Source organism: Pinus tabuliformis, chromosome 5_2, assembly GCF_031772625.1.
Source record: "Pinus tabuliformis cultivar Carrire ecotype Pingquan chromosome 5_2, CPIR1, whole genome shotgun sequence".
In the NCBI taxonomy this organism is placed as follows: Eukaryota; Viridiplantae; Streptophyta; class Pinopsida; order Pinales; family Pinaceae; genus Pinus; species Pinus tabuliformis.
In genome coordinates, this window is record NC_142306.1 from 93299394 (window position 1) to 93324105 (window position 24712).

At 38.4% G+C, this 24712-nt stretch overlaps 1 pseudogene; it reads left to right on the forward strand.

Moving 5' to 3' along the window:
- The first annotated feature begins 14685 nt into the window (after positions 1-14685).
- Positions 14686-24712, forward strand: part of LOC149157677 (1-phosphatidylinositol-3-phosphate 5-kinase FAB1B-like) — a 192196-nt pseudogene continuing 182169 nt past the window's right edge.

Sequence of the window (24712 nt, forward strand, 5' to 3'; positions counted from 1 at the left end):
GTTGAAGGAAAACAACTAGAATTAGAGCATGGTTCCAAAAGGCTGGTGAAAATAATACTGGGTTTGATTTACATAAAGAAAAAAGAGACAGTCATGGAGGCCAGAAATAATTTGATGAGTCTGGGTGCTTCTACATTTGAGAACTAGATGTTGATAGCCTTGCTACTACAAGATGCTACTGCAACCCAAGAGTCAGATCCCACCTTGTTGAAATCATTTCTACAGACGTGTATGAAGTTACTATGTGATCAAAAGGTAATTTAGGGACTCTAAGAGGTGATAGATAACTACGCCATCAAGGATAATCCATCCCCAAGACATCGTGTAGTCAATAAGGTAAACTAAAGAAAGAAGAGAACTAGTCGAGATATGCGAATGATTGAAGAGTTCAGTGATTTCCAAATGGATTAGGTCATCCTAGACTTGGGCTCCAATTCTAATGTACTGCTGAAGTAGACATGGAAACATATTTGAAATCCTAAGTTGCAATGGTCGCCAATTCAGCTGCGCATGGTGAATCAACATAAGATAATTCCAATGGGGCCCCAGCATGGAGTAACCGTAGAAATTAAAGGAGAAAAATTAGTAGCTAATTTTGAAGTTATTGAGATTATTGATGATAGTAATCCATACCCAGTGTTGCTCGGAATTGATTGGGCTTTTGACATGAATGAAATCATCAATTTAATGAAGCGAAACATGGTATTTGAGAAAAATGAACCTCGAGCAGTTGTCCCATTGGATCTCACTCAAGGTGCGCAGTACACAGAACCGAACTGTGACAATTTTAAAGATGATGACATTGATCACATTTATAAGTTAACTGTGCAGGATGAAGATTCGACCAATCCCACTGTGAATGGAAGGATTAGTTGGGAAAAGGATAGATCTTGCCAATCCAACTGAAATGAAGAGTAAGAAAACTGGTAGAATTGGTTGCATGAGATTTCTATGTTACGATGCAATCGGATTACAAAATCACTACATTGTGTATCTACGGAGGTATGTAAATTACCATATTATGATGGCTTGGGTGATGTCAATTTATTTCTTGAAAATTTTGAAAGAGATGTACCAGAGGAACATCGATTCCAGTACTTAGATCTAGCATTAAGAGTTATGCCTGCAAGATGGTGGGGTATGCACAGGAAGAATTTTTCCAACTGGAAGGAATATCATCGAGTGATGCAATTAAGTTTTGGCTACGTGAACACTTGACTCACTGAAAAATACAAAAGGAAGGATGATCTGTGTGAACATGTGGTGCAATGAACTAAGCCATGGGGTGAAATACATCCAGCTCAATGGGTGCATATTTTTATTCATAACCTAAATGTTATTCCAAAGAATTGTTATTTAGAAATATAGTTGTGACACGTGACCGTTGACTGGGATGAGATGAAAGAAATATTCTTGCTCACATTTAGTTTTGAATATGGGTTCGCATGCATTGACGAAGCACTTTAGGATGTTAAGGTGGCAACATTCCGAACACTTGTCAAACCTATCATGTGGGTACAACCTGACTAGAGTACGCTGCTGCGACATGCTTTAGAATGTTACAATGTTACAACAAAAGAAGTTGAGGAGGATATGAGGAATATTAATATCCCTAAATCAGAAGAAGAATGTAAAGTTGAGGGACCTAGTGCAGAGATCCCTGATATTTTGCAACTAGTGCGTGCAAAGCAGGTGAATATTGGCTCAAAGGCAGAACCAAAATTTACGAACATTGGTGGCTATTGGGATGAAGATATAGTGGATAAGGTAACCAAATTTCTACATGAATATATGGACTTATTTCCAACCAATTTTTCTAACTTGAAGGGGATTGTAGGAGATTTAGGGGTAGTGAAGATCAATTTAAAACCCGATGTGAAGCCCGTTAAGCAGCACCCATATCGGTTGAACCCCAAATATAAGGAAACATTATGAGAGGAACTCAATAAAATGCTCGTAACTAGAATAATCAAGCCTGTAGAGGAATCTGAGTGGGTCAGTGCCATGGTGGTCCAAGAGAAGAAAAAAAGAAGGTGATATCAGGATTTACGTAGATCTATGGAAGCTAAACAATGCATGCATCCATGATCCATTCCCTACGTCATTTACAGATGAAATTCTTGATAATGTCGGTGCACAAGAAGCTTATTCATTTACGGATGGATTCTCGGGATACCACCTGTTACACAACATTTGGTCATTGTCCCTGTCTCCCCATTCCTTGACCCTGGAGGACCTCTATAGTGAACCCCACATGCTTTCCCTTTATGAAGAAACTCCCATTGTGTCCCTCTTCATGAGCAGATCAATTCCCTTTTGCAACATTTCCCCTGAAACTTCTATTTTTCCCAGTTTACAAGATCGGCGATAATGACCTTTGTCTCCCCCGTGCTAATGTGCAGAGGTTAGCACTATCCCTAGCACCGACTGAAGCAACTAAGCTGTGTTCCAGTCATGCCGGTCCTATTATGGAAAGTTTTTTAAATTAGGAGCTAAAGCTTCCAGCTCTAGAAGCTTCCTAACAAAAGTCTAGTAAATGGTTTCGCCGGATGGGTCAAGGATGTCAGTTTGGGATCCTTTACCATATAATGATGGAACTACCTCAAGGGATAAGACCTTCTCCCATGAGAAGAGGATCCATCTCCCATCCATTCATCTTATATAAACCTCCCTTCTTCCCAAGCATAAGCTAGTGTTAATGTTGGTGTGTTAGTGCTATTTTGGTTTGAAGTAAGGAAACAAGCTATTCATAGTTTTAGCTATCTAGTTGTGTGAGGGAGAAGTGTGATTTGGTTTGGAGTGAAGCCTAAAGGGAAGAGCCTTAAAACTATTGTGGATAGGGGCCATCATGGAATGCTAGTAGAAGTCTGTGGGAACCTGGCCTTACCAGAGGAGAACTGCAACGTTAAGACAATGGTTGTAATCTCTCTTTGATATTAATATATGCAATATGCAACTATCGATTGATTTCCTACATGATTTGTCATCTTCATGGATTAATGTTTCTTGACTTGTTAACTAGGTTTAATTACAATTTGTCTATTATCGTGGTTGTTGTTTGATGTTGTTTACTTGTTTCAGGTGCTTGAAGAAGGAAGCGAGAGATAGCTAGAGCGAGCAAGCAAGGACATCATCAAACAGGACAAACGTACTAAGAGGTAGGCCCTCTTAATTGGTTCTAATCTAAGTAAATCTTCCAAAGAATGTATCTATTGTGGCTAGACCCATTATCGGGCTAGAGGAATTTGTTTGTGTCCACACTTATAATTTTACTTCACCAGAAATTAGCGACTCCACTAGGGAACCAATCCTTTTGTTTGTCTTGGATTTCATGATTTTGTGTGAACTTTTATAGTTCCAATTTTTCCCTTTGGTTTTGTTTCTTTTCTTTTGCTTACTGGTATAAGTTTGAAATTCATAGTAGCAAATCTAGTTGCTATTTTGAAAAAATTTATTTTTTTCTTTGATCCCTCGTTCAACGCACTTAATTCATTGACAGTCGTGCCAATCAATGCGATATGCTGGGAAAAAGTCGTTCCAACCTCTCTCTAGCGCTTGTTGTCAGTTAGGCAGTCGCGTTGATGCCTATAAGTGAAGATTAGGGTTCACCCCTGATCTTGGCCAGTGTGTTTTTCTCTCATGATTTCTACCCCGTAAGTTGTTTAGACCGTCTTCTCCCTGACTAGAGAGATTCATTTAGCTTGGTTTGTGTGCTTTCTTGGTTTAGCCCACCCTCTGATGTGTTAAGTCTGTCCTTGTGTAAAGTTGTTTTTTATTTTTATTTTTTTTCTTTGAATCGCTCGATCAGCACTATTTTTGGCGAAACAGTCATGCCGATCAGGCCTATCAGTGCTAATTGCCTGAAAGTCACTCTAGTTGTGCCAATCAGCACTACTTTTGGCCCAAAAGTCACACTGGTCTTTGAGTTAAGAAAAAATAAGAATTTCTCCCATTCCAGTGCCAGTGTGTCTTGATCATCAGACTCTCTTCTTCCTCCCAGAAGTGACTAGGATGCTTTGTTTTCAATTGAATGAGTGAAAGAGTCTTGTTTTTTCTCTTATTTTGAGTGTCTCTTTTCTCTTTCCAAGCATATATTACATTACTTGGTTTGTCGATTGAAGCATTTATGTGTTTGGTTTGTTCGATTTAGGGAAGAAGTTGATTTTAGCTTCATTTATAATGCTTTGGATTTGATTGATGCTTGAAAGTGCTTTATGTGAAAGATTCATTTTGCATTTTATGAAAATGAGAACATCATTCTAGTTTACTTAAGCAAAAATATTGCATTAGTAGCATTATTGAGAAGCTACAATTGCATCATCATAAGCATTGGAAATGAAATGAAACTCCTTATGTTGTTATAGGAAGATTAAGTGCATTTATGAGATTTATTAGTGAAAGATTTCATTCTTTGATAATTGCATTGATTGTGTGTTCTCTATCTGTCAATTACTGTTAAATTTCATCGAAGACAAAGATCTCTTTTCTCATATAGTTGCATGTAGGAGATTTTCCAGATGATAGCGATAGGGCCTTGTAATTGAAACCTAATTCAAGATCAATTGTTAAAATTTATTGAATTAACCTAAGGAAGAATTGAAACTTAACGCTCACATTTAGTGGTCTAGGCTAGAGACGTGTTCTAGTGTCTTTAAACCTAGTAGTTGTCGTTAGCTTCAGCATTAGACAATGCTAATATGGATTTGTGTTGCCTGTACCATTGAGTATATAATGAGAGACCCCTCTAGGCTACAATCCTTTATCCTTAGAAAGCTAAGTCGACCACCTTGCAAACGTGATACACTAAACATAGCATTCGGGGAGATTTCCTGCTCGTACTTCTTGGTTCACCAGGAGGTATTCTGTAGTTCACGGTTGCCTGGTAATCATATCTACCTAGATCATCCGGAGCAGTCATTTGATCTTTTGACTCATTAAATTTAAAAGATCATTCGAGCACTTTTTCTTTCGAGCTCGTCTCCAATAGAAAGTGACTAGAGTCACCTTTCATCCTTTTCTCGACTCTTAAATATGAAAAGGAAAAGTTTTGTTTTAGTGTCTTAAAATTAACTGCCCACGAAATATTCCTGGTAAAAGTTGTCTTCCTTAGTAATTCTTTAGGGTTGATTCCAATGGAAACATTTCCAGAGTCCACCAATCAAGGGTTCCCCACAGATGGGAATCCAGGTCCTTTTTCTTCTTTTGGAGATGCTAGTGCTCCTTATATGGCAACGTTGTCCCTCCTTAAGTTAACCATTAGTTTACCTGTCTGGTTATTTGTGACCTCGGTGATCCCGAGTGTCCCAACTCCTACCCCACTATCTCCTTCATTTGAATCATGTCATGATGATTCTAAGGTTGACCCCTCACCTTATTCCCCTATTTCTTCACCCTCCTCTTCTACTTCGCCTGGTAAAATTTTCAAGTCTAGTAACCAAGAGGCTAAGAAGAAGAAGAAGACGAAGAAGAAGAAGTCATATAAGTGAGAGGCCAACCGTGCGACTGTTACTCCAAATGCACCTCTCGTAGACAAACCTTCTGATCCTCCACGAAAGGTCATATTCCATTGCAAGCTATGTAAGGTTGACCATCTCCTTTGAGACTGTCCTGGCATTCCCAGAGTCTTAGAGGTATGTTATCAAAACCTGAACCGACCATCCCCATCGACCTTTGGAGATCATGTTGATGCTACGCCTTCAACTAGTGATCATAAGACGAAAGGGAAGATTAGATTCCCCTATAAGTTATGTGAAGGAGAGCATATTCTTCACCTTTGTCCTTTTATGGATAAAGCTACCAAAGTTTTGGAAAACCTTGCAGCTCCTCAACCCCAACTTCATGTTGGTTATTAGTGGCTTTCTTTTGACCCTCTCTCGAATGGTAAAGATATTGACTTGGATTCATCTCTTTCTCGTCCTGCTCTTCCTAAGCAAGAATCTTCTCTGTTCATTCCTGACCAACCATTGGTCGCATAGAGTGTTGACATGGCTCTGCCTCTAGTTGCTCACATCATTCTGGAAGAGAGTGGTGATCATACTGATCATGTTCTTCTCATCTCCTCAGGTTCTGATGAATTGAATGGTGACCCTCCCATCCTATTTATTCAAGAGAGTCCTTGTCCTATTCTTGCAGAGCATGGGGGAAATCATATGATGCCTCCACCAAGTAGTTCTGTCATTTCTTTCGATTGGAGTCATTTGATTGCTTTCCACCTCCCATCTAATGTGCTTTTCGATATTATAGTACAAGCCTATAATATGGTAGTAAACGGCACTATATTAGATGAAGGCTCGTTAGTTAGCATCATGTCTTCAGCTACTTGGGAAGCTTTGGGTTCCCCACAACTTGTTCCTACCACTCAGAATCTGTTGGCTTTCAACAGAGGAAATAGTCAGCCCTTATGGCTCCTTCCGAAGTTCCATATTACTTAGGAAGGGAAGACCATTTATATAGAAGTAATGGTAGTCCAAGGTCCTTTAAATTTCAATCTTCTCCATGGATGCAACTATGTTTATGTCATGGGAGCTCTTGTTTCTTCACTTTTCTGTGTGGTTTGTTTTTTGCATGAAGGGAGAATAGTGATCATTGATCAACCGTCGTTCATTGGTCACCAGGCGCCTCCTTTGCAACCATCATCCCCTATCGGCTCTTGTTTGTAAGTAGTATTGTCCCCGCCATAGGTCAACTATTTGGCTACTCGTTGTGTTTCCACATCTGCTGATGATCACACAGATGGTATTGTACACTATGTACTAGGGTCATTGGAACCCGATCTGTCTTTGGTACCAAATGACATGTATTCTTCTTAGAGCATGGTTCTTCCATCTAGTGAAGACCTCTTGCGAACCATGTTCTCGTATGGTCCATGATCAGATTAATGAGGATAGTTCCTGGTCTTGTGTCAACCTCATTAAAAAATGAAACAAAGGGTGTGAACATAGTTCTTTGCCTTATGTCAAGCTTGTTAAAAAATGAAACAAGGGTCTCGAGGATAGTTCTTTTATTGTGTCATCCTCATTAAAAAATGAATCACCTCCCTTTTTCAAATCGATTCTTTGATTAAGATCTTGTAAAATACCAGTCAAGTCTTTCCAAGATCTCAAAGTTGAACCTTCATTCCATCCACCTAGTTAATTGAAATGAAGCTTAGGGGGCATGTACCTCAATTGAGTCATTATGCTAAGGGCATGCAAACTTATAGCAAGCATAATTTTTCATTTCATGCTTGTGTAAACATGAAACCAAACCAAACCAAAGTTCTCCATGGTTGAAGCTTGTGTAAAAATGAACCCATGCCCAAATTTTAACCCTCGTGATCGCCATTTTTATCAGCCTCTCCATTCACATAAGCCTTGGTTTTTTCTTCATTCCATTGCCAATCTCTTTGGTCGATCATATGATTTTACTTGTTTGTTTTACCCTTTCTTGAGGAACCATAGCGATGAGTGGTTTTGTTAACCAATCTCTTGATCATTACACGTTTTGAGTGGTTCTACCATTACCAGAACTAGTTGGTACCCTTTAAACCACTTGTTCCTCTAAGACGAGTCACCTTTAATATCTTTTCTGACTCGTAAAAAATCAAAATATAATCGAGTATTTTCCTTTTTGACTCGTTAAAAGAAAATAAAAACAAGGGGTCCGCTTTCAAGCTCTTTTCTAACTATTTAAACATGAAAAGATTGTCGAGCTCTTGTCATTTTGAACTCGTTAAAGGATGTGAAACGTCATGTGCCCAGTATACGTTTACCCCTTTTTTGTGCTAGGATGCACTATTTACGAAAAAGGTACTCCTTGAATGAAATGGTCAAATGGTTCTCTCAAGTATCATTTTCTACCTTTTCGGGCTCGAGAGACACAAACGTATGAAAAGGGACCATGTGGAGTTTTATTTTACATGTCTTTTTCAAACTCTCTAAACATGAAAAAGATGTCGTGTTACACCTTTGTCGGACTCATTAAAATATTAAATGACATCGGATTCGTCACCCTGAAGAACATGAGCTTCCCCTTCCTAGGCCTCGTTAAACTTACTAGCTCATATTTGTTTGAAGGATGAACTTACAGTGTAAGCATATGCTATCCCCTTCAAGATTGTGATTAAAAAATAATTGGGGTACCTACCAGAAATGGTGGGGGAAAGTTTGGAAATATATTAGTTATGTCGGAAGTTCACTCTTGAACATGACACTTTTTGCTTCGTGTCAGGTTGGGATATCCTCCTTTGTATCATTGACCTTCTTGGGTTTGGGCCATTCATTTTTTCCTTCCATTTGATCTCTGCCATGTCATCATGACCACCGATCCCATGGATCCAAAAGCTGCCAAACTTCTAGTTGTGTCACCGATATGTTCAAGAGTCGTCCTTCTGCAGTTACACTTACCTCTATTTCTCTGTATCGCCCAGAATCATTTTGCATCTTTTTTTCTGGTGCCAATGATGTGGGAAACATTATGGCCCTCCTTTGACATGGTCGTTTCTCATCGACTTCAGCTCATTATCCAGGAAGTCGATCGAGAGACTCCCTTCTAGTACCTTAGAGCTTGGATGCCCTAATGGAAACTTCTTCACACTCAATGACAAGTTCACATCATTGGATTTCGATCGAGTGATTTCATGGGTGCTCGACTTCAGTTCCTCTATTCACATTCCGTGGATTTTGTTGATAATACCTTGAGGACCATTGTCATTATTGGTGGTTTCTCTCGCACTTGTTAACAGTTTACATCATTGAATGGTAATCAAAGACTTTATAACATGTTCGATGTCAACACATATATTCACATGTTAGAATCTGTACTTTTATCGTGTCGTGTTGGAGTGCAAGACCCTGGGCTCAGATAAAAAAATTCCAAGTTGTGAAGTGATGTGACATGGTTATGTTGATATGCATGTCTCTTTCAGATGGATGGCTACGACCATACCATGAGTTATCATATGTGATCTTTCTCATTATTGGATGGTTGGGACCATACCTTGGTTTCATTATGATCCTCTTTGACACATGGTTGTTCCCATGTCTAGATCCATTCACATGATCATTCTCTGGATTGCTGTGTCCATACCATGATTCATGTATCATTTGACAGAGTTCTTAGTTATGTATATGTATATGTACTTGCTTGTAGGTTTTCTGACAATAGACTACAGTTCCCTACACTAATTCATAAAGCATTTCATCCGTCACTCTAGCTCGACCTTCATGCTTTAGGGGGAATCTATTACACAACATTTTGTCACTATCCTTGTACTCCCCATTCCTTCATCCTAGAGGACCTCTACATTGAACCCCACATGCTTTCCCTTTATGAAGAAACTCCCATTGTGTCCTCTTCATGAGCCGATCAATTCCCTTTTGCACCATTTCCCCTGAAACTTCTGTTTTGCCCAGTTTACAATACTAGCACTAATGACCTTTATCTCCCCCATTCCGATGTGTAGAGATTAGCACTCTCTCTAGCGCTGACCAGAGCAAATGATTTGTGTTCTAGTCACACCAGTCCTGTTATGGAAAGTTTTTTAAATTAGGAGTCGAAGCTTCTAGCTCTTGAAGCTTCATAACGGAAGTCTAGTAAATGCTTTGGCCAGATGGGGTAGACGATGTCAGTTTGGGCTCCTTTCCCCTATAATTATGGAACTACCTCAAGGGATAAGACCTTCTCCCATGAGAAGAGGATACAAATCCCATCCATTCATCCTATATAAACCTCCCTTCTTCCCAAGCACAAGCTAGTGTTAATGTTGGTGTGCTACTGCTATCCTGGTTTGAAGTAAGACAACAAGCTATTCATAATTGTAGTTATCTAGTTGTGTGAGGGAGAAGTTTGATTTGGTTTGGAGTGAGGGCTAAAGGGAAGAGCCTTAAAACTACTGTGGATTGAGGCCATCATGGAATGCTAGAAAAAGTATGTGGGAACCTGGTCTTGTCAGAGGAGAACTGCAATGTCAAGATAATGGTTGTAATCTCTCTTTGATATTAATATATGAAACTATCAATTGATTTCCTACATGATTTGTCATCTTCATGGCTTAATGTTTCTTGACTTGTTAAGTAGGGTGAGTTACAATTTGTCTATTATCATGGTTGTTTTTTTTTGTTGTTTACTTGTTTCAGGTGCTTGAAGAAGGAAGCGAGAGATAGCTGGAGCGAGCAAGCAAGGACGTCATCAAACAGGATAAGCATACTAAGAGGTAGGCCTTCTTAATTGGTTCTAACCTAAGGAAATCTTCCATAGAATGTATCTGTTGTGGCTAGACCCATTCTCAAGCTAGAGGAATTTTTTTGTGTCCACACTTATAATGTTACTTCACCACACCACCAAATTAAGATCGTGTAGGAGGATAGAAGCAATACTACCTTCACTACAAAGTGGTGGTCGTTCTAGTATAAACGGCCCTTCAATTTTCTCCAGGGTGGTTGTGACAGCATTCAAGGAGTTCATTAATAATTTTTTGGAAGTTAACATCGATGATTGGATAGTGTTTGAGCTAGTTAAGAAGCGTGTCTCTAGTCTTCACCTGATGTTGGAGACCTGTAGGAAGTACCAGATCTCTCTGAACTCGAAGAAATGAATTTTATGCATACCTTATGGAATATTATAAGGCCACATTGTCTGTAAGTAGGGATTGATGTCCAACCCTGCTAAGATCATTGTAATTATCAATCTGGATCCTTGTAGGAATGTAAAGCAACTACGTGCAATGTTGGGTCATACTAGGTACTATAGGAAGTTTATTATGGCCTATGCAAAGATTAGTGCATCCATGGAGAGGTTGTTAAAGAAGGATATTAAGTTTTGTTGGGATGAAAATTTTCAGAAAAGATTGGATACTCTAAATGATAAGATGGTTACAACACCAATCCTAGTATTCCTTGATTGGAAGAAGGAATTTCATGTGCATGTGGATGCGTCTTGCATAGTGTTGGGAGTCATCTTAACACAACCAGAGGCAGGAGATATTGATCACCCTATTTCCTTCACTAGTGAGAAACTATCTAAGGCCAAAAGGAACTACTCAACCACTAAGAACGAAGGTTTAGCCATGGTTTATGCATTATAGAAGTTCTGCATTATCTACTAGGTGCGCACTTTAAGATGTACAAGGACCATTTTTCTTTGAAGTACCTCGTTAATAAGTGCATGCTGGGGGGGGATTTGTAGGTGGTTGGTCCTTTTTCAAGAATTTGATTTTGAAGTCATGGTTAAGCCCAAGAGAATGAATGCCGGACTAGACCATTTGTCTCTGATCGAAAATGGCGAAGAACCTACAAATATTGAGGAAGGATTACCTGACATACAACTCTTTGTTGTTAGGATTGCAAAAGAGGTTTTTGTAGACATCATTCAATTCTTATATACTAGCATAGCTCCTGAAGGTTATACGACGCAACAAGAGAAGGAACTAGTTGTCAGGGCTACCAATTTTTCTGTGATTGCAGGAAAACTATATAAGATGGGGTCGGATGAAGTCCTATGTCGATGTGTACATGAATACGAAAGGCACAATATTCTAGCAGAAGCACATGGTGGTGTCGCCAGAGGACACTATGAAAGTAAGGCTACTGCGCAGAAGATCCTATGCGCAGGACTATGGTGGCCAATAGTACATAAAAATTATAATGAATACTAGAGTGTGTGCAATGTGTGTGAATTCATGAACTCACATTAAATGCACAAGGCACATTACAAGAATTTGATAAGTGGAAATTGATTTTGTTAGACCTATTCAGCCACTAGGGAAAAAGACAGCGCCGTGTTATATTATTAATGCGATGGAGTACTTAACCAGGTGGGCTGAGGCACAACCAGTGAAGGATTGTACCACAGACACTACTACAAAGTTCATATTTGAGTTCATTCTATCAAGGTTTGGATGCCCAACAATTCTGATGAGTGAAAGAGGGTCACACTTCCTGAATGAGACAATCACAGCTTTAACAAAGGAATTCTAGATGTATCATCAGAAGAGTACACCATATATCCCCCAGGTGAATGGAACTATTGAAGCTTTCAACAAGACCTTGGAGAATGCCCTCACAAAGGTATGCCATGTTAATAGGAATGATTGGGATGTGTGCATACTAGCATTTCTATGGGTTTATATGACTACCTATAAAAACTTTGCTGGGAAAACAGCCTTCCGACTGGTCTATGGACATGAAGCGGTAACGCAAATGGAATACATAGTGCCAAACCTAGGAATCATAGCAATAACTGAGATGGAATGTCGTGACATCATGGAGGAATGACTCGCATAGTTTCTGGCATTAGAGCATGACTACTTTTTGGATGGTTTTCATCAGCAGGTAAAAACATCTATAGAAAAGGCATGGCATGATCGACACATCAAGCAACACACCTTCAAAAATGGTAACTTGGTACTAATGTATGACATGAATTTTACCAATTTTCCAAGGAACTTTCAGATGCACTAGCTAGGACCATATATCATTAAGGACATTTCAGATGGTGGCACAGTTTAACTCGCAAAGCTGAATGGGGAAATATTTTTGAACATGATTAATGGGAGCATGTTGAAGGCTTATAGGGATGATCCCACCCATGTACAATGACTACATGGATGCAGGAAAGTCGTAGTGCTTCTAGTAGTTGAAAGAAAGCTCATGACTTAAAACTACGCTTCCAAGGAAAAAGTTTGTCACAGAAGGAAGGTTGTGTGATGTGTTGGAAGAACGTGCAGATGGAAGCTACGATGAGGTAGCTACGCCATAAGGAGGAGTACCACGTAGCCCACCTAGAAATTGACCATTGGAACAGTTACAGTGATTTGACAGGAATTGAAAGGAACAGGGGAGGTGCATTTAAGGCACAAATCTGGGAGGATCTGCTGCCAAAATCACATTTATGAGTATGATTTATGGGGGAACTGGAGTTTGAATTGGAATCGAATTATAATTATTTCACCCCACTCCACACTTGGATACTTTTCTTCTTAATAAATTGTTATGTGTGGTTGTGCTTAACGAGAAGAATTTATTTCACTGAGGTCATTGAGGTCAAAACCTACTGCCTCCACTGTAGGAGAGAAAAAGCAGAAAAAGCCACAACAAGCCTCGATTTGGCAATCGCTGCACAAAATCCCAACTAAGCACAGACATAACAGTTGTATGGATAAAAACAAGCATCTCGTGGAACCCCAAGACCTGGATGAAGAAAAGCTGACTATGGGGATTGAAAATATGAGAGCAAAGGGCACAGAGCCAATTTATCGGCTGCATCCATATATTCCCCTAAGGAAATCAACTACCAAAGTAACTAAGGACCTTGACATGTTGAAATTCAAGGTATTCACATCATTACTGCAGGAGGAAGTACCTATTGAGGGTGACTTGTTGGCCCAGGTACCATTTTTGAAGATGGAGGATTGGGATTTGGGCGATCATGAGAAATTTCTGCAATTAGAACCTAATAAATACTTGAAATTGGTCTACTATGAGGAGGCAGGCATCACAAGGCTTGAACCAATGAAGTGGGCGGCCGGTATTGAGCACAAAAGGTTGCTCAACATGCTTTATGTCCGACATTTTAGCCGTAACCCTATTAATACCATATGCGTGCACCAAGTGTTAGCATTGGTTCATGATGGGTGCCTCTAGATAGGAGGGCCCATCCTAATTGATGATATGTTTGTCCATAGAATCACAATGCCATCATATTAGGGTACGAACCCCAAAAATTCTTTTGTGGGGAAGTCATAGGCGAAAAAGTTGGCAAATCAAATGAAATGTGACTTCGGGTTGGTCAATAAGTCACGAGGATATGCCATGAGTTCTATCTCGGATGACATTGTGTGGTTTGATGCACAAATATGGGCAGGAAAAATAATGAGGAAGTGTTGTGCTGGTGAAGTACCGACACCAGTGTTATCCTTAGCTGTGTAGTGAATCCAGGGGGTCCAATTCAATCAAGAAAAGTACCTTTGCCAAGAATTCTTGGATGATTACCGCGAAGCCCAGGAGGAAGGAAAAGTGTTCCACTATCCATGGCTACTATTATTGATCATGCTAATATCTTGGAGGATTCCAGAGGATTCGCAGTTCCCAAATGATGAATCTAGACTTGTGTGAGGCTGAAAATTTTTCCTCCCTGTGAGCAACAGGGGACCCTAACCATGTCATTGAACAGAAGATGGTCTAGGTATTGTTTGAATCAGAATTGTGTGTGGTGATTAACTAGAAGCCACATTTGTCACCTGCTATGTTCAAAGAATATCAACGGATTGCATATTTTAAGGTTGATTTCCATCATGTCTACATCCACGCAAGGCATGATCTGATTAAGAAATGGACAATGTTGCCATCTTTGGTCACTGAAGACGATATCACGCAGTTAGTCATTAATTCACTGACTGACTGGCTTCTTCCCATGGATTTTGTCGAAGGTATCATGGGGACTAGTGCCGAAGGTGTAGCAAGCACTAGTAAACTAGCATAAAAGGAAAGGAAGAAGGTGACCATCGATCTAGAGAAAAATACCATGCAAGAACCATAGGGAAAGCACGTCGAAGAGCCACAATCCGAAGAATTGGATTAGGGTACTGTAGACCCCTTTGTAAACCCAGAGAACGTTGGTTCTCCTTTTATTCTTAAATGGCGAAAAAAGTTAGGTGTGAGATGCGCACACAAGAAGCACAAATCTAATAAGACTATCGGTGCAGAGGCCATGGTTCTCACTGAGGGGGATGTTAAGAAAAAATTTGGGGTCATATTGAAGACCAGTAACGGTCTGGTTTGTGAAAGGTACAAGCAAGCCTCACAGAGGTATAGGTTTAGGTGATCCAGGTTCAAGCAAGCATGGTTCAAGTGAGCTAGTCTCAAGCTTGCGTGAAGCCAACGAAATTAGGTAGTGTGCAGGCGGTCCTCACCTCAAAGCTTCACATTGTACCCCTTCCTGATGGATCTTTACATCTGAAAGATGCCATGGAATAGGAGAGTTCCCAGCTACCCAAAGATGTAAGTGTTAACCTCGCGATGCTACGCCTATCCATATTGCATGAGCTACACCAGGGTGTAGCAGATGACCTTAAGGTGTGATAGAAATAGGCTCTCATGTTGATCAAGGACACACAGATCACCAGTCAATAGATGTGTGATGAAAAGCACATGGCTCTCAAGGACTGTGATGAGGCAACTGTGAGAAGGGTGCAGTTGGAGAAGGCCATTTGAAGAGTATGTAGTGAGCTCCTCAATTTCTAGATTCAGTAAGAAGCAGCATCTAGAGACAAAGTATAGTAGCTGGCAAATGTGTTCAGAGAGTCAAAGGTGTGAGTGAATAAAGCCCACTTTGATTTGTAGCTCCAAATTACTAAGCTTTAATTAAAGGTGCAACCCACCACACCATCAAAGATCCGAGAACAATGCGAGGTTGCCATATGAATAGAGATGGCGAAGCTCAATGTTGTAGTCAAGGAATGTAGTTAATTGTTTGATGAAGCTCTCGAACTGTGGGCTTCGCTGCAGGAGGTCCTACAGGTGAATAAGACCAAAGTTGCCATTTGGGATAAGCATTTGCACTACGATGAGATAAAGGAAATGATGCATACCTTAGCCCCTGTGCAACGGTTTGCCCGATTGAAAGAGGAGGCATCCCTGCAAGGACATATCGAGGAGTTGTAGAAGAAGTTGTATATCATCATTGCATGAATGCATCCTTGGGATGAAGAAGCAGGGCATCTCTCACAGACCATGGAAGGCACACTTAACAATATGCAGTAGATGGAGCAAACCATCACCTTAGCAACAGATGGGCCAATGATGAAAAAGTTGGAGGAAGAACTGCGACAGGAAAATGTTCAATGCATGGAGTAACTTCACGTAGTGATTTCTTCATTCAACATCTTGAAAGCAAAGATATAGAGTGTACCAGTGGAGTGACTCGAGGATGGGTCACATAATTGTGTTGGGGGCCTCTTGGGACAGGGTCCCCAGGGTCAAATTTTGTTAAAATGTTGTAAGTCTCCACAGTTTGAGGAGAGAAGCGTGAGTAGCGCTGGTCAAATAAGAGTCAACAAATTTTAGGAAGGTCAAAACCCCTTATATTTTGGTATTATTTTGAGATCCTCCCGGGGTTTTCAGACCATGGTATTGTAATAATGAAGGATATATAATGAGATCTCTTAGCAAGTCTAAGGTAATCAAGCACTTCATGATGGTATGCTTTTAGGTCTATAATTTTATATATTTTGTGTTTTTTACCTAAGGGGAAGGCTCCTACAGCTGAGTGCATGGAGACCTTCGCAAGTCTACAACTGAGTGCACAGGTCCCTGCAGCTACGTGTGCAGGCTCTCGAAACATTGTAAAGGAAGATTTGAAGTAATAGAAAGATATTTGAAACAAAACTGTGTCTAATTCTATGGATTGTGTATCTTTTTTATTTATGCACCACTGAATGATATTTATCTATATTTTATCTTAATTACCTCGTTAAGATCTATATCAACTGGTGGATGTTGTCTTATGCATGATTAGATAATTACGTGAAGCTTATAACTTTATTTAACTAGAAATCATCTAAGCCTCATCAATAATGGTTAGTGAATGTCAGATCTGAAGTAAAACCATAGAAAGTGCCTTAAACCACATCACATAGCCTTTTGGATGAAGAAGCCTGGTTCTAGCATCCCCTAATAATACCTCGATTGAGACTGTAGCCTATGCTATGCGGTTTGTTACCAAAATGGTCAATAGTGTAGGGTTTTGTTGGTTAGCGTAGCTAAATCTGAACCTAGGTCCAAGCCCCATTAAGCCACCATCCATTCCCCCACAATGACATTGTTATGTTAGCTCTCTGTAATTTCCTTATGCTGAAAAGAGAAACTCATAGGTAACCACAAACCACTTGGAAGTTGGAGTCTACCCCTTCCAAATTTCGAGAGGGTTCTCTTTGTCTAAAAATTTCAATCACTTCGATATTAGGCTAGGTATGGTGTTAAGTGGGTATGAGTTTTAAAGGCTTGCTGGTAGGAAAGAAGATATATCCATTAGGCAATACGACCATAAAAATTAATGATTTACATTAGGAAGATGAAGAGAAAGAGCGATATTATACAAGGGAAAGATAGGTAGTCATTTTGGATTTTTTTAGTCAAAATCATTGTAGAAGGGCGAGTGGAAGATAAATGGAAAATGGCATATAGAGCATCAAACAACATGACAAATTCTAAATGCCATTAGAGCAGATAACATAAATGTTTAGAAAAATGAAACATAGCACTATTTAAAGTGAATTCAGAGACAAATATTTTTTTTAGCTAAATAACAGGACACATTTCAAATCATGATTGATAACAAAATATAACTTACAAAACAAAGAAGCACATCTCCAAATCAAACTGACACATGTATCCCTATAAATTTAGACCTTTGTCTTTTCATTCACCAAAAAATATATAAACAAAAGTGCAGAACACAATGTATCTTCTTTTGAACATGACCAACCCTTTGCTTCATTAAAATTACAAGATAAATAGAACAAAACAAATCAGTTCCCATCTCTAAGAACCAAATTCCCTAATTGGATTTATGTTTCTACCTAATGTAGGGAAAATAGATTTGTTTTTCATAAATTAGGAATTGTTTGACCAAGGCTCTCTAAAATAAATTTGCATTAATTTCAAAGCCTAAATTGAGCTTCAAGGTCCTTAGATGCCTCAAAATAATAACCAATATCATAAAAAAATTACATAATTTTTCGACATGAAATTCTCGGTCAAAAGGCTTACTGTGTGAAAGCGCGGTGCCGACATTGCGCAAACTAGTAGTTCAACAAAAATGCAACATAAAATTGCAATGACTGATATTTTTAGAGTATCTCCTAAAACGTGAGCCATATTGAGCTTATTCTTAGACAGAAATTTAATATCTTTATATCTCTTCTCCACAAAGGAAATGGGGTAAATCCAACTCATGGTTATCTAGAAAGTCCAAAAATGGTTGTAGATGACGGTAGTTTCTTTCGCAACAAATGTGAACCATTTTGGCCCAAAATAAAGTGGGTTTATTCATCTCATCCTTTTTCATATCATGTAAAAATTTCATGAAAAATGGGTACATGGTTTAAGAGATATGGTGAAAATACATTGACTATGTGAAAGCACAACATATTTGTTGCATTTCTCCAAAATCACAACGCTCCAAGTTTATACTACCTTTGACCATCCTCTGAACTACTGAAAGAACTGGGTTGGTGTGAAATTTTCCATACAACATTGTAAACCTTCAAACTTCAAAATCTCTTCTTATAGCAAAAGCATCGAATAGTTGCGCAGTGCAGTGATGGTTGATGTAGTTCTAGTCACTCCTTGAGTTGCTTGATGACGAGTACAAGTGTCAAATGGTCTGGACATCATTAAATCCCCCTCTAGAAAACTTATTACATCATACCAATCTCCCAACTCTCAAAATTTATCCCTACAACAAAGGCACAATGCTTGTGAAAACGTAGTGCAACCTATCCACAATGAACCTCGACTAACACTAAGATTTCTGAAGAAGATAAACAACTTGTTGATGATGCCAACATTCTTGATACCTCTTTACAAATCTCCACTCATGATAAGGATGACATATTCTTTATTTCCATCAAAATACTAACTCTAATGCTTGGCCAAATATAAAAAATGCTATTTAAGTTGATCTTTAAACAAAGTGTCATGGTTTCTTGAGATTGATTGATTGCTCTCTTAGGAAAGATTCAAACAACACATAACCCCCTTATAGAACCCATTTCAACCACAAATTATCTCTTAATCCCAAAAAAATAGATGAAATGTTGCTTAGTCATAGTGGAATAATTAAAAACACAGGCACAAAGTCTCCCCTGCCTCCTTTCCATAGCGTTTTTTAATCACTAGATAGCAATATTTCGATGGAGAAATGAAATGGATCTAAGGTATTTCTAAATAATAACCATGCATTTCAACTCCCAAGGTGGTTTCATGCGAATTTGATGGGAAATGATTACAATATTGAACTTGAATGATGAATGTGTAGAACTTGTGAGAAGCGCAACACTATCCTCCTTATTATTGTAATAAATTTATATCATGGTTGAGATTTGACATTATAACTTACCCAATAAACCCTACAAATCTATGCCAATGATGATAATGCATGACAGCATGACCTCACTCATGATATTTTGATGAAACATGACCCTAGACCCACTTAGCTTGACCTCTCAATATATCAATGACTATTTTCATGACCCGTCACACACTTTGGCACAATTACATTCAATAATGAACCTTTATTATATAATAAAACCAATAGTTTGATCTATAAAATATCAAAGCCTAACCTTTTACACATTTTCCAAATAATTTGAAAGACAAAACTTGTTTTTTGACTACTATAATTATAGGTTACTAACACCTCTCATGTAATGCTAATCATTGTATACAAGTTGAATGAATGGAATTTTCATCTTCATAGTTAAAATTAGTTTCATTAGGAGTTTTCACTATAGTTAAGTTGGAGGAATGGTCTCTAAACACCTCTATCTAATGTCATGAATGAGGGTGGCATGAGTAGAACCTAACCTACTGTGGATACAACATTATCTCCTTTAAGTTTGTATGAACCTCGAGTTGATAACTTAAGTTGAGGATCCCTTGGGAGTTGTGACACTCTTTGTGAAATACCAGGGCTCACCACTTTTTAATTAACATTTTTATTCATAATATTCTTTGCAAGAAGAGTTCAAGGTGTTTTTCATATTATGTGGCCTAATGTGATTAAATTGCAAGAAAAAGAAGCATTTTTGAGGCATTTACTATGCAAGGGCTTGATGGATACAACCAAGAGAGAATCTAGGTAGGATTTTCCACCTCCTTAACTCTCTAGAGTTGGCTTGAGATCACAAAATCCTCACTCAGAAGCTTGAATTCACTGACAGCCAAGTAACACCAATTGCAAGTGAAGCTCAAGGACTAGATCCACAATTTTGAGATGTTTGAGGGAATCATTCCTATTTTTAAGGGAGATGCCATCATCTACCTTTTTGCATAAATAAACTAGATAAAAGGAAAATTAGGATTCAAACTTTTGATTCATCTCATAGTAGCTATTGAGCCCTAGGATTGACCTTGTTATTGTTAACTTTCATGTGATGGATGAGAATACTATTTTATGCTAATGATAAATTTTTTATTGAGTTTCATCTGACCTAGTTCTAGAGGGTTGAAACCCTTGGGTTTGGGCCAACCTAGAGGCTTTACTCCCTCCTCTGTATTTCTATTTTGTTCTTGTTTCCAAGCATTTCATGTCTTTCTTTTGTTGGAGTAGATGTTAAACTATAAAAAATTGTGATTGCAGGCTTCCCTATCACCTCTCTTGTGGGAAACGTAATTGAAAGGATTTACAATCTCAGTCCAAAAACATTTGTATATGATTTCTAGGAAATAGATAGATTTTAGTTATCCTTTTGCATGATTAATTTCTACAAATTAGAAGTTAGTTTAGTGATCATATTAGTGTTGTGAAATATAATATATTTTAGTCAAATTCAACTCATCTTTTCCATGCCAATTTATCTCGGTCTGTTATTGATCATTTGATGCATTCATTTGGACAATTGTATGGTTGTGTTGATTTGCAGGGGTGGCCACATATTTTCATCTCCACTTGTACTTATCCATATTATCCCTTTACTCTTCACATTTTTGTCAAACTTTATTTCCATAGGAATTCTATTTAGGCAATTAAGGACACAGTGGGTATCCACCTTAGTGAAAGACATGACTCTGATAGGTCGTAAGATTGGCTAGGTGGCTTCCCCAAACTTCATTTAGTCCCTCCTACCCTCAAGACACAATCTCACCCCTCAAAAGCCTCTCGGAACCCCTTCTAAAGCAATATGGAGCCTCCTGTAGCAAATCACGACCTCTTGTAGCAGCACCTATAGTACTATTTTCCTTCACTCATTTTTCTCCCCACTTAGACCATAGCTTGATTGAGAAGAATAGTGACCCCAAAACTTGTGATTTTATCATTAAGAGAAGCTCTTAGATAGCTCCAATCTCCTATTTTACTCACTACAAAACATACTAGAATTAGTGTTTTTATTCCCAAGCATGTTACAAGTTAGATTTTTTATTTTCAAGAAAATGTAAGGTATATCAATGATACATGAAAGTAGGTTATTTATTTGATTAAATGTGCAAGATAGAGTAGCTTCACTTTTTCAAGAACACTAGTTATTTCCCTCTCATGTAATGTTAATTAGCATCCTCAAGTTGAATGAATGACATTTTGATTTTCATAGTTAAAATCAGTTTCATCAAGAGTTTTCACTATATTTAAGTTGGAGGAATGGTCTCTGAACACCTTGATCTGATGTCATGACTAAGGGTGGCATTAGTAGAACCTAACCTATTGTGCATAAAACACTATCACCTATAATTTTGTATGAACCTCAGGTTGATAATTTAAATTAAGGAGCCCTTGGGAGTTGCACCACTCTGGTGAAATACTAGGGCTCACCACATTTTAGTGTCACTATCGTGAACTTAACTAGGCTATAAAGAAGGACCATTTTCATTTTCCCTTCATTGACCAAGTCTTATATGGCCTTGTAGGAAAGAAAATATTCTCCTTCTTGGATGGATTTAGTGGATAAAAACAAATCCAGATCAGCCCTGAAGACTAAGGAAAGACCACCTTTACATGTCCTTGGGGTACATTTTCCTATAGAGTTCTTCCATTTAGTCTGTACAATGCCCCTGCTACTTTTCAGAGGGAAGTTTTGAGTATTTTTACTAAACGTTTTCATGACTCCGTTGCAATACACATGGATGATTTCACTCCTTATGGATGTGACTTCCAAGAATATCTTTATAATTTGTGAAAAGCCTTGAAGAAATGTATTTAAATGAATCTCTCATTGAACCCTGAGAAATTTGAGTTTTTGATGAATGCATGGACTCTCCATGGCCATTCCATATCCAAGGACAGAATACAGGTTGACCCAAACAAGATTGGCATCATCAAAAGGGTCCTGATCCCTCCAAAGCAAAGAGATGTCAAGAGTTTCCTTGGATTAGATAGGTATTATAGAAGGTTCATTAAATATTTTAGCAAAATGGCTTCACCTTTGTTTATAATGCTCACTAACAATTCAGATTTTGTTTGTCAAATAACTATCAAGAAGCTGAGATAAATTATATTATCACTGAAAAGGAACTCTTCGTTGCGGTGCATTCTTTGAACAAGTTTAGGCATTATATCATGATTTATAAAACTTTGGTTCACACCGATCATGCAACCATTAAGTATTTAATGAATAAACATGATTTCAATGCTAGGATAATTATATGGCTATTATTATTGAAGCAATTTGATTTGACTATTGTTGATAAACCAAGGAAAGAGAATGTGGTTGCATATTTCTTGTCAAGGCTAACCATGCATGTAGGAAATGAAGAAATGATAGATGATCAAATTCCATATGAACACATCTTAGCCATATTGGTTCTTTCTCCTTGGTTTGCTGATATAGAAAACTATTTGGTTGTTGAGAGTTTCCCTCCTAACCTATCCTCTAGGAAGAAAATCAATATTATCATGAAGAGTGCCCCATTCACCTGGACTGGAGGAAACCTTTTCAGATTAGTGCTAGATCCGATCTTGAGAAGATGTGTGAGGGGAGAAGAGGTATTTTAAATCATTTATGCATGTCATGATGGACCCTGTGGGGACCACTTTACTGCTAAGAGGACAACCTCAAAATTTTTACAAATAGGTTATTACCGGCCCACTTTAGATCAAGATGCAAGGAGGTATACCACCAGGTGTGATTGGTGTCAAAGAATGGGTAGGCCAACACCCAAGGATGAAATTCCCTTACAACTTCAAGTGACTTTAGAGCCATTTGAAAAGTGGGGCATGGATTTCACTGGACCTATTGATCCCCCATCAGGAAAAAAAAGGTATATCATTGTATGCAATGATTACTTGACCAAATGGGATGAAACAAAAGCAGTAAAGGTAGAAACTAAGTAGAAGGAGGATGAGTTTTTAAGGAAGAACATATTTTACAAATTTGGATTTTGAAGGGAAATACTCATTGATTAAGAAGCACAATTTACATCAAATTTGATTGAATATCTTATGAAGTAGCACCACATCAAGCACAAGACATATACCTATCAACCTCAAGCAAATGGGCAGGTGGAAGTCACATACAAAGAATTGGAGAACATTCTTACCAAGTTTGTTATCAGAAATATAAAATATTGGGTTGACAAACTCATGGAAGCCACTTGGGCCTACACCACCACTTGCAAGACGACCATTGGGTTCACTCCATTTGAGCTATTCTATGGTAACAAGGCCCTATTGTCTATTGAATTTTAATACAAGGACTTAAGGGTGGAAGCTAAATTAGACTTGGATCTCACTACAAAACAAGAGGAAAGGCTACACCAACTTGATGGTATAGATGAATTCAAAATGCATTCTCTCCTACACACTGAGGTAATCCAGCTACAAAGGAAGATTTGGCATTATAATGACATCAGGGAAAGGAATATTCAAGAAGGAGATTAGACCTTGAGGTATGATTCCAGATTCAAGGATTTCAAGGGGAAGTTAATGACAAGATAGCTAGGTCCCTATCTAGTAGAGAAGTTTCATTAGAATGGGTTTGTCAAAATCAGAAAAATTCATGAGGAAGGGATTCCATTACTTGTTAATGGTCATAGGTTGAAGTTTTACAAGAAACCATTGTCCAAGGAATAATTTGTCAATTCATTCAACATATAGTTACATTAATTGGGAGGTTCATATCCCTCAGTCCACCAAATTTCTAAAAAAAAATGAAAAATAATAAGAGGGCTTAGATGAAAACCTCCATGAGGCATCTGAGGTCAACTCTTGAGGTGAAAAGCTCTCTAAGGTAGCCCAGGAGCCAAAAAAGGAGAAAATAGGAAACTAAAATATCCCTAGGTGAAAACCTCCTCTGAGGTGCCTAGGGAAGGCATGCAGGTTGAAAACCTCTGCATAGGAAGCATGCTTTTCTCAAAAAAAGAAAAAAGAAAAAAAGATAAAGATAAATACAAGGAAGGAGTTCTTACACCACTTCTACTAACATTTTCTTTTCTTAGGACTCCAAGCAGTGACAAAATCATGGTTACAAAGAAAAATCTACAAGTGTGTTCCTCATTCTCCCCCCTATACATTTCATTTCCACACTCTGCACTCACATACTGTAGTATGCCTAGGAGGGATATTATGGGGTACAGAGGGAGGTACCCAAGGGAATAATGTAATAATGGGATGGGCCATAGTTCATAAATAAAGTTGTTAACCCGCATCACGTAAGGGACCACAAGTAGTTAGCAATAATGTGATAATCCCATTCTATTAGATATATGGTATTGAGAGAACCATGGTAATGACCCATGTTATTGTATGTATGAATCCTATATAGAGGCTAGAGACTCCCCGTTGAGAAATGTGAAGGATTATTGTATTGGCAAGCATATGGCTTGTGGAGTGTTCTCCCTCCTTAAGGAGTGATTGTATGGTGTTACCCTACCTTAAGGGTTTTGATCAATAAAGAAATATTTTCATGTTATATTATTGGGTTAATCTTGTTATTTTTGGTATATTTTCTATTTTCGTATATTTGTAGGTCAGATACATAACACATACCCAACTCTCTCCATCATCCAATCAACAAAAAACTCCA